Consider the following 11737-nt stretch of genomic DNA (forward strand, 5'->3'; position numbering starts at 1 on the left):
CGCGTTTAATGCAATATATTTTAGTGCATTACTATATGTTTAATACAGTACATCTCAGTGCATTACTGCACGTTTAATACAGTATATTTAAGTGCGTTAGTGCACATTTAATGCAGTATATGTCAGTGCATTGGTGCACATTTACCACATTTTATTGCAGTGCGTTAGTGTACGTTTAACGCAGTATATTTCAGTGTGTATGTGCATGTTTAAAGTTGTATATTTTAGTGCAGTATATTTCAGTGCATTAGTGCACGTTTACCACAGTATATTGCAGTGTGTCAATACAGTTTTTACTACAGTATATTGTAGTGTGTCAATAGAGTGTGTCTATGCAGTGAATACTTCACTTAAAGTGCACCAAACACCACTTTCTATTGTTCAAAGTGTATCTACCTACACATTTCCACATCTTTATTACATATGATTAATAAGCCCCCCATCATGTCTGGGAGGCCAACAAGGAGAGGCAGATGTTCCCGTGGCACTGTGAGGGGGCCAGCAGTGTATATGTAGGCAAAAGTGGACATGGTCAAATAGATTCATTTATGTCCATTGAACGATTTATCAGTCATTAAATAATGGCACGATCAGCTGCTCTCACAGCCGAGTGCTTGTTTTTAGAAAATGAGTTGGAATGATTTTTCGTATAGTGTATGGCCAGCATTACTGGCTTCTATGTTTAATATCTACATACCAGCAAGTGATGAACCGTTCTAAGGAAATATAGCAAAAGCACAGGTAAGGCCTTCTCTCAATTAAAGAAATTGTGTATTGTTTTGCAACAGAGGTACATTAATGGTATATTGTTACATAGAGGAGCTGGAATTTAGAATGAAAATTGAACTTAGCCTTTAAGTGAGGCATATGCAGACACACTCAGCTGTCAGGGAAAACCGGTAAAATGTGGCCAGATCTACGATCTCCATGCCGACGTCCCCACTTCACCCTATTATAGGTAATCCAGCTTTTGCTCCAGGCACCGCGGATACGGCCTTCCGCAGGTTGAAGACTCGGGGCATCTTCCAGGCCTCCCACTTTGTTTGAGGGGACCAATGGCCATCAATGGAAGACTTGATGGTGATGGATGGCCTTTTTTCGTCTGGGGTTTTGGCAGGCTGCCCAACTCCATCATTTTTTGCACTCTTTGCCAGCGCCCACTCTATATACACGGGACCTTACGCCTTTCGAGGAGTATTGCATTGGCAGTGGCTGTCTCCCCATTTCTCTGTCCAAATCATATAGTTTGTTGATCACTCCGGCAGATGACTATGCATTGCCCTGCCTGGGGAAATGGGAAAAGGATCTACAACTGCATCTGACCCCTGCTCAGCAGTTGAAGATCTGTACCCTGGCCCTAAAAATCCCGACTTGTACGAAATTGCAGGAAACAAATTACAAAATGATTTTATTAATTATATAGAGTTCCTTCCCTCCTACATAAATTCTTTCCGGACACGTCGGAGGTATGTTGGCAATGTCAGGAGGCGGTGGAAACCATGTTGCATATCTTCTGGTCGTGTCCTCGGCTTGAGACCTTCTGGAAAGATGTCTGGGCTCTCCTGGGGGAACTTACGGACCGTGACATCCCTGACACCTCAGACTTTTATCTTCTTCACTTATCTGACATGCCGATTTCCAAGTGAAAGAAATCGATCCTCCCGCATGTGCTTTGTGCAGCTAAATCCTGCATCCTGATGTTTTGGAAATCGACTCGGGCCCCCACTATTAAAGACTGCATGCGTAGGAGGGAGGAAATGAACAGGATGGAAGACCTTACCCTTACGGCGCAGCACAGACGGGAGCGATATGAGAAGATCTGGGGTTACTGGAACGTCTTCATTTTATCTGACAAGGGGAAGTCCCTGATGTGTGCCTAGAGACATGGCCTGAGTGGCTCACGGTATCGTCCATGTAGAGGTCTCCCCTTGTCCCTTCCCCCCTCCTTCCCCCTCTTAGCCCCTCTCCGTTTCTTTCTCTCTTTGTCTTCCCTCTGAGTTTCCATCCTGCGCTCTAACTTCCTTTATCTTGTGTCTCTGACACCTTGAAAAGGCCTGGTAGTGACAGTTGGGAATGTTTGGTTACCCTGCCTATATTTCTATGCAACTTAGGGTGCCTTACTCTGTTATGTTCCGGACTTGGTTCGAGGGCTTTCCCCCGGGCGAGGGGGCTGGTTCTACAGTTTTCTTTTGCACTTTTTGAACATTGTATTGATTATATATTTTGTATTGATGGTATTTACACCTTATGATTGTTGTACCTTTCTGACAAATGTGTACTTATGTTTACTTTTCCACTGTTCTGCCTTTCTAAATAAAATATTTGAAAAAAAAAAAATGTGACCAGATACGACTCATCTGTGGCATTTTCTGTGAATGGTGAACATCACCAGGATGAGGCAACAAGACACGTATGTATGGGGTGGTGAAAATTTTGATTTTAGCCAACAGTTTGTGCAGCACTTGCTAAAATGCACACAAACATTCCACACAGTATTTACAAGTACACATGCAGGAAGTCTACTGTGCATAGAATCAGGAAGTGATGTGTGTTCTGAGGATCACTAAACACAAAATTCCAACACTACATCCTCCTAAACCCTGGGAACACCAAGACGTCTCCCACACTTACCTTGTGATCTTACCATGTTAACTTGCTAACAACTCTGAGCAGCACTTACACTTGCAAGTGCGTCCAAACGTTCTTCCACACACACGAGGATGCATTTGCAGGCCGGGAGCCGGCCCAGGCAAACAGTTGTGTGCAATATGCTTATTTCACTAAATAATTATTTAAAAAATGGTGTTTAAGGGGACAGGTGATTAGAGAAAATGAATACTTAATTTGACATGTTCAATAGTTTACCTAGACCATAGCAAAAATCATTGGAATCTGAAAATCAGCATTGGAACTGTTAAAAGCTTGCTCTTTTAGTTTTGGATTTATACTTTCTCTATTTAATGACTTGCATGTGTGCAGAATAAAAATATTTTGTAGCAAAGTAGAATTAATAGAGATTGGAAGGTGTGTTAACAAGACATTCCACTTCTAAAATATTTAATAAACCTCAACAAAAAAACAAACAAATTCAAAACTGATTCTACATTTTATTTGGACAATAGGAACACTATTTTGTTCATTCGGGTACTTTGCCCAAAAAAATTGACTGGCATTTAATGTTGCAACATTTTACACAGCACTTTACAATATGGTTAGAAGGGCCTGCTCTAAAGAGCTTACAATCTAAAAGAGAAACACTTAAATTGGACACACCTTACATTTTATAGTGTACAGCAGAGACAAAAATAGGATAGAGCACTAGCCAGGTCAAACATAACATAACTCTCACTACCCCCCAACAACCAACAAGATACAAAATTTGACAAAATAAAAGGCAGCGCAATAACTAAACCCCTCCAAATTCACACACATACATTTCTGGTTAGGGTTAGCAGAAGGCTTCATTTTTAAAAAACAATTTAGGAAACTAGATCAACATTAGGAGTTGTCTAACACATGAGATTTGTAAGTAACAATCAAAAGAGAAGGGTCAGATGACGCTCACAAACAAGAAACACATGGTCACACTGGACAAAGACAAAGAACAATCCACTTTTGAGGGCCAAAATGCAAAACAATTACAGCTAACAGATAAAACATTCATCAAACCACAGCCAGTGTGGGTCATTATGCACACATCGCACCCTGCCTGCAAATAATCTGGCCTCTTCTCAGGCAAAGCAAACTGCCCTAGTGCTTACTTTATATAACAAAGGTTGGATTGATAGCACACCTACACCCACCCAGAAAAGGACACACCCACCAGTGCAATTTGTCAGAATGTTTATGCTGCTCTGATAAACAGTGTCTATTTATGCAAATAAGCAAGGATCTATACATAAGGAGATTCTCAACTTATTTCCATAAATCAACAAAAACTCGAGATTGTTTATTGGCGCTAACCTGAAGATAAGAGGAATACAATTTTGTGCAAAAAACATATATATTTATTAAATAAAGTCAGTGCAGAATAATGTCACAAATATAACTGGTGATAAACACAAAATGCGGAATAAAATTCAATAACGTGTATGACACAGGTAATGTGAGAAATGCAATCAAAGGATATTATTACAGAATATCAAAGTAACCAAAACCCATAACTTCTGGAATGTGATTAACTGCTTGCCGACCGCCGCAAGTAGATTTACTGCGGCGGTCAGCCCCGGCCAGGCAGAGTGACGTTAATTAACGTCACTAGCCTGGGAGGGTCTGGGGAGCGAGCGCGCGCCCGCGGAGGCGCGCTCCCGCTCCCGCGCGGTCACGGACCCCCCCGCGCGTGTGACTGGCGGACCCGATGTCCGCCGGTCACTCGGCGATCGTCGGGGGAGAGGGAGAAAGTCAGGCGGCTTGTGTAAACAAGCCACCTGTCATTCTCCTCGGTGTAAAAACACTGATCAGACGGATCTACTATGTAGAACCGTTGATCAGTGTCCTTACACCTCAAGCCACAGCCAATCACAGTAGAAAGCACGCCCCTAGGGACACACACAGCCCCTCCCTCCCAAATAAAGTTAACCCCTTCACTACCAGTGTATTTTTACAGTAACAGTGCATATGTATAGCACTGATTACTGTAGAAATGTCACTGGTAAACCCAAAAGTGTCAAAAATGTCAGTCAAGGGTCCGATCTGTCCGCCGCAATGTCGCAGTACCGCAAAAAAAATCGCAGATCGCCGCCATTATGCGTTAAAAAAAACAACAAAAATGACAAAAATCTTTCCCTTTGTTAGTAAACGCGATAACTTTTGCGCAAACCAATAAAAATACGCTTTTTGCGATTTTTTTTACCAAACATAGGTAGGATAAAACAAATTGGCTGAGAATGTTAAAAAATTTTGATTTTTAAATTTTTTTTTGGGGAATTTCATATAAAAAAATGTGAAAAATATTGTTATTTTTGCAAAATTTATGCTCTTTTTTTGTTTATAGCGCAAAAAGTAAAAATCGCACAGGTGATCAAATACCACTAAAAGAAAGCTCTGTTTGTGGGAAAAAAAGGACATCAAATTAGTTTATGTACAGTGTCGCATGACCGCGCAATTGTCCGTTAAAGTCACGCAGTGCCGAATCGCAAAATACCCCCTGGTCGTTTAGCAGCCAAATCCTCCGGGGCTAAAGTGGTTAATAGCTTTCCATGAGCTCATAAAATATGGAAACAAAATTTGACAGATTTGACACGTGACAGACATTCACAACTCAATGTTTAAAACAATGCATAGACAAAAACTGTTACACCATGCACCAAGACTTGCTAGAAGTCAAGATATATTTTGGTAAAATAAACTACTATTTAGTTCATTTATTTTAAGAATACATCACGACTGCACTGTTTACTATGGACTGAAATCAGCCTCAAGGTCCCAAGATAAAAAAATAGACCAGTCATACTGCAGTTAGAATGATCTAAATTAAAATATTGATGCTATAAGGATAATATTGGTTCAGTCAGATGTATATGGAAAATGAATTGCCTGTAGAAAATATAGAAATGTATACTTTACCAAAAACTTCTATGTCTGTTGTCTGGGATGTCACTATTGAGTAGCTTGCCTCGGCTTCCAATGTCTCCCATCAGTGTGTCAGAGCATCTTAGTTTGTTTCTGATCTTTTCTATTTTCCTCCACGTCTCTCACTTACACTAAACATTTATCCTATAGGAATGTGGGCGTAGATTTTGTTCTCCTCATGAAAATACATCAGATAGGGGCTCATCCTCTATATGGCTTTACCTTCCCATATCAATAGGGGGCACTGTTTGTCTGTATAACAATTTGGGAAAAATGGTTTAATTCAACTATTTTCTCAAAGATAACCTTCTGACCTAAGCCATGGAGAAAAACTTAAATCGTATGGATGTTTACCCCCCATGTCACTTTACTGTCAAGAATACAGACTCTCCCAAGATATATTTTACCTGTATAGGATTTGAGACCACTGCCGTTAACATTCCTTGAAAGTGAGGTAACTTAAAGTGGAATCCCTATATACCAATTAGTTATTTATGCATAAAAAGACAATGGTAGACATATTACCCTATTCTATATATTTAAAGCTTATATCTACTATATCAATGGTAATACACATATAATTCAAGGAGTACCTTCCCAAAATATATAATGAATATCGGTTGAATATTTTAACAGTAAATATATATAAAAGGTTCCTAGAACTTATTCAATTAAGTAGGCCTATGTATATGCTTCATATAACACAACAACATAATAATATTGTTGCTAATACAATTACTACAAATAATAATAAGGTTTCCTCAAGAATATTTTAAAATGAGCCTCAAAAGCAATGAAACATTCTGATCTCTTGTTCATTGTTGAAATCCAGACAAGAATGACATCACTCTCGTTATAACCTAACCTGGCACCATGGCTAGTCCTTATCTTGGCGTGTTGTCTGGGCCCCTTTAATTTATTGGCTTGAGAAGGTCTTTGCTGAGACCCTAAGATTTTCTGTAAGAATCTTTACCCAAGGACAATGAACTTACATTCACCTCATGACAAAATGGCTGCCAGGCTGCCCAATATAACAATATTTATAAAATAATATGTATGGGCCTTATATGATTCCTTTTCTTAGTTCTGACAAATTAATTCTGTCTCTTCATGTATGCCTCAAGTACTCACACTTGTTGATCAGGAACGCACACTCTTGGCAAATGAAAGAATATATCAGTTATATAAGCATATGTACAGTCAGGTCCATAAATATTGGAACATCGACACAATTCTAATCTTTTTTGCTCTATGCACCCCCAAAATGGATTTTAAATGAAACAAACAAGATATGCTTTAACTGCAGACTTTCAGCTTTAATGTGAGGGTATTTACATCCAAATCAGGTGAAAGGTGTAGGAATTACAACAGTTTGTATATGTGCCGCCCACTTTTTAAGGGACCAAAAGTAATGGATATCAATACTGATATGGACTGGATAATGTGTTAGGAATCAAAGGATACCACATAGTTTGATGGAAATGAAAATTATCAATTTACAGAGGGCTGAATTCAAAGACACCCCTAAAATCAAAGTTAAAAAATGATTTAGCAGAAATGTTGATGAAATTTCAATGCAGCAAACTCAAAATGGTACTCAGTAATTTGTATGGCCCCCCCACGTGCTTGTATGCATGCCTGACAATGTTGGGGCATGCTTTTAATGAGACAATGGATGGTGTCCTGGGGTATTTCCTCCCAGATCTGGACCAGGACATCAATGAGCTCATGAACAGACTGAGGTGCACCCTGGGACCGAAACATAATGTGCCTGAGGTGTTCTACTGGATTTAGGTAAAGCAAGTGTGGGGGCTATTCGATGATATCAATTACTTCATCCTCCAGGAACTGGCTGCATACTCTCGCCATATGAGGCCGGGCATTGTTGTGCACCAGGAGGAACCCAGGACCCACTGCATAGGGTCTGACAATGGGTCCAATTATTTCATCCCGATACCTAATGGTCGTCAGGGTGCCATTTTCTAGCCTGTAGAGGTCTGTGCGTCCTTCCATGGATATGCTTCTCCAGACCATCACTGACCCACCACCAAACTGGTCATGCTGAACGATGTTACAGGCAGCATAATGTTCTCCATGGCTTCTCCAGAGCCTTTCACGTCTGTCACATGTGCTCAGGGTGAACTTGCTCTAATCTGTGAAAAGCAAAGGGTGCCAGTGGCGGACCAGCCAATTCTGGTATTCAATGGCAAATGCCAATCAAGCTCCACGGTGCCAGGCAATGAATACAGGGTCCACTAGAGGATGTTGGGCCCTCAGGCCACCCTCATGAATTCTGTTTCTGATTGTTTGGTCAGAGACATTCTCACCAGTGGCCTGCTGGAGGTCATTTTGTAGGGATCTGGCAGTGCTCATCCTGTTTTTCCTTGCAGAAAGGAGCAAATACCAGACCTGCTGATGGGTTGAGGACCTTCTACAGCTCTGTCCAGCTCTCCTAAAGTAACTGCCTGTCTCCTGGAATCTCCTCCATGCTCTTGAGACTGTGATGGGAGACACAGCAAACCTACTGCCCATGGCATGTATTGATGGAGGAGTTGGACTGCCTGTGCCACCTCTATAGGGTCCAGGTATCGCCTATCGCCACCAGTAGTAACACTGACCCTAGCCAAATGCAAAACTATTGAAAAACAGTCAGAAAAGATTAGTCAAAAAATGTCAGTGGCCTCCACCTGTAGAACCATTCTTGTTTTTGAGGTTGTCTCATTGTTGTCCATCTAGTGCACCTGTTGTTAATTTCATTAACACCAAAGCAACTGAAACTGATTAACAACCCCCTCTGCTACTTAACTGACCAGATCAACATCCCAGGAGTTTAATTGACTTGATGCTGTACTCTGATTAAAACATTTTCCTTTATTTTTTTTTTGAGCAGTGTACATATCTATCTATGTCAGGACCCAGACTTGAACCTGGGACCTCCTCTGTGTCTGGCAAAGACTCTGCTTACTGTGCCACCTGGAATGCTGGACAGCTCCCTGGACAAATCCTTGAATGATCCTGAATCTTAATTGCCTTGAACCTTGAACCCTTTGCTCCTCCCATGAACTTCCTGATTTGAGCCATGTCTCTGCACTTCCTGGTTGCAGAATATTGTGCGTTCACCAGCCAATATCTCGCTTGTCCCTCCTGCTGCCATCCGTAGCTTTGCTACCATCCATATCAACATTTGACTTGTTCCTCGACTACGCTTTTGCTTAATCCCAACCTGCATCTACTCGTTACCGACCTTTGGCTACTCCTTGACTAAGCTTCTGCTTGATTCCTACCTGCTTTATCTTCTACCGGACCCTGGCTTGCTCACCTCCTGGTGGGGCGATCCTGAGGACTGTGACCTGGTACTAACACGCAGCAAAATCCATCTCCACCATCAGGAGCGCTGGTGAACACCAGTTAGTACTTAGATTCCGCACCTCAGGTGAGTCTGCGTCACCTGCCAGAGTGACCTGCCTGTGTTCCTATTCTACTGGTTCCTGTGTGAGCTTCACTGCTATAGCTACTGGTCTTTGAGCTTGACCCCTGATTGTGATTATCTATCTGATGCTTTTTTTCTGCCGGAACATGGTGGAATGCAGTTCTGCCTCCTCTGGCAGCCCTCTTCTCTGCAGCCTGTCGCATTAAACAAAAGCCATTAGAGGAAGTTTTCTATACCAGTCACTTCCTCCACCAGCTTCTATATGCTAGCACCAGCATCCAGGGCATATGTGCCCCCCATGTGATTGATGTGTTCTCTGGGACTGGGTCCAGACGCCGCAACTGTCCGCATTAATGGGGGATTCCAGAGGCAGCTATCCCCGCTTCATGCCTGTCAGATCAGTATGGGGGTTTAGAGCTGTGGATTGGGGTGAGCTGTAGATAGGGATGCAGAAGTGAAATGTGGAGGGGGGGAAGATAAACTGTGGATAGTGGTGCAGAGGTGATTGTGGACTAGGGGTGTAAGCTGTGGATGGGGGGGAAGGTGTGCAGAGGTGACATTTTGACTGAGGTTAAAAGTGAGGCTGTAGGTGGAGGGTGAGATGCTGAGCTGTGAATGGGTTGGTGGGGGGGCTGTGGATAAGAAAAGGTAACCTGTGGGTGGGGGGCGAGCTGGGAAGAGGGGGGGAGAGGGGGGCAGTGTGGGGGGGGGAGGGGGTGAACTGTTGACGAGAGAAGAAAAGGTTACCTGTTGGGGGGAGAGGGTGAGCTGTGGCCAAGAGTAGAGAAGGTGACCTGTGGATGGGGAGGTGAGCTGTGGACAGGGGGAGAGGGGGAGCTATGGACGAGAATAGAGAAGGTGACCTGTGGATGGGAAGGTGAGCTTTAACAAGGGGGGAAAAAGGTTGGCTGTCAATGGGGGAGGTGATAGGGTTGGGGACAGGGAGTTGACTGGGGAGGGTGGATTCCAGCACCCATTCTCTGAGAAAAAAAACTCTGTGTGTGTGTGTGTGTATATATATATATATATATATATATATATATATATATATATATATATATATATATATATATTGTGGGAGATTAGCTCGGTGGTAGGCGTGGATGACCCCTTGGGGGGGTTCGTTACACAGGGAGATAGCCGAGAAGTGGTTGAAAACAACAGTGTAAGGTTTTATTCTTGCAATTTTCTTCACACAAGTGCAAGCTCCAAAAACAGCATAATTCAAAATAAACATAAATAAAATAAATCCTTGCCACAGTGGGTGGCTACCTTCTCACATACAGGAACCTATCTAATGAAGTCTGTCACCAACCTACTGTTGGGCAGACTTGGCTGATCATACAGCAGACTCTCAATAGTCCATGTTTTATCTCTTCACACAACAAATGTCCATTGAATCTGTTCATTTGTTTGTCTCTTCACATAGCAACCATTCATTTTCTTGTCTCTTCACATAGCAAACAGTTCATTTATTTCTTCCACATAGAAATAGTTCATTTCCTCACCTTGAGAAGTCTTCACACTTTTTTACCCTCCTCAGCGCCCATCGCTTCTGGAGGTCTTCCCCATGCTCACACAGCTTTCAGGGGGCATTCCTTCTCCCCTGCCCACATGGCGTCAGGAGGTACACATCTGACTGTCCTCTCCCAGCTTCACATAGCGTCAGGAGGCAGCAATCCTTAGACTTCCTTTGGACACATTATAGAGGCCTTAATTTCCTCATTCTGAACAGCTGAATGGTTTTCAACTTCCTGCTGGCTATCTCTGCAGCCGACACCCTATAGTAATTGGTGAATTTTCTAAACCAGGTGGAAATGTATCTCCTGTCTGATTTACCTGACTATCTCCACAGATTTACCTGACTTCCTGTCACAATATATATATATATATATATATATATATATATATATATATATATATATATACTGTAAGGGGTTGGCTCAGTAGCGGGTGCGGGTGACCCCTTGGTTGGGTTCGTTACACAGAGAGACAGCCGAGGAGTGGTTGAAAACAACGGTCTATGGTTTATTCTTCCAATTTCCTGGAAACAAGTGCAAGCATCCATACAGCATAAATCAAACAAACATAAAATAAACCCTGGCCACTTGGGGCGTCTTCCTTCACAACACAGAAACCTACCTATGGTGGCTGTCCCAACCTACTGCTGGGCAGACACTGCTGGTCATACAGCAGAAAACCAATAGTCTATTTGTTTTCTTATTACACAGAAAAATCCAACACCACCTCACCTTCAGAAGGCTCTCAGCTCACTGCTCTCCTTAACGCACAAAGCCTCAGGATGCAGCAATCAGTAGTCATCCTCTGGATAACTTATAGAGGCCTTAATTGCCTCATTCTGAATAGCTGAAGCTTTCCAACATCCTTAAACCTTTCTGGCTACGTCTGCAGCCGACACCTGATAGTAATTGGTGAATTGTCTAAACAAGGCAGAAATGTATCTCCCGTCTGTGACAACACCACAGATTTACCTGACTTCCTGTCACAAAATATATATATATATATATATATATACACAGTATCTCACAAAAGTGAGTAAACCCCTCACATTTTTGTAAATATTTTATTATATCTTTTCATGTGACAACACTGAAGAACTGACACTTTGCTACAATGTAAAGTAGTGAGTGTACAGCTTGTATAACAGTGTAAATTTGCTGTCCCCTCATAATAACTCAACACACAGCCATTATTGTCTAAACCGCTGGCAACAAA

The sequence above is a fragment of the Pelophylax lessonae genome (genome assembly GCF_965119305.1).
Source record: "Pelophylax lessonae genome assembly, chromosome: 12".
NCBI lineage: Eukaryota > Metazoa > Chordata > Amphibia > Anura > Ranidae > Pelophylax > Pelophylax lessonae.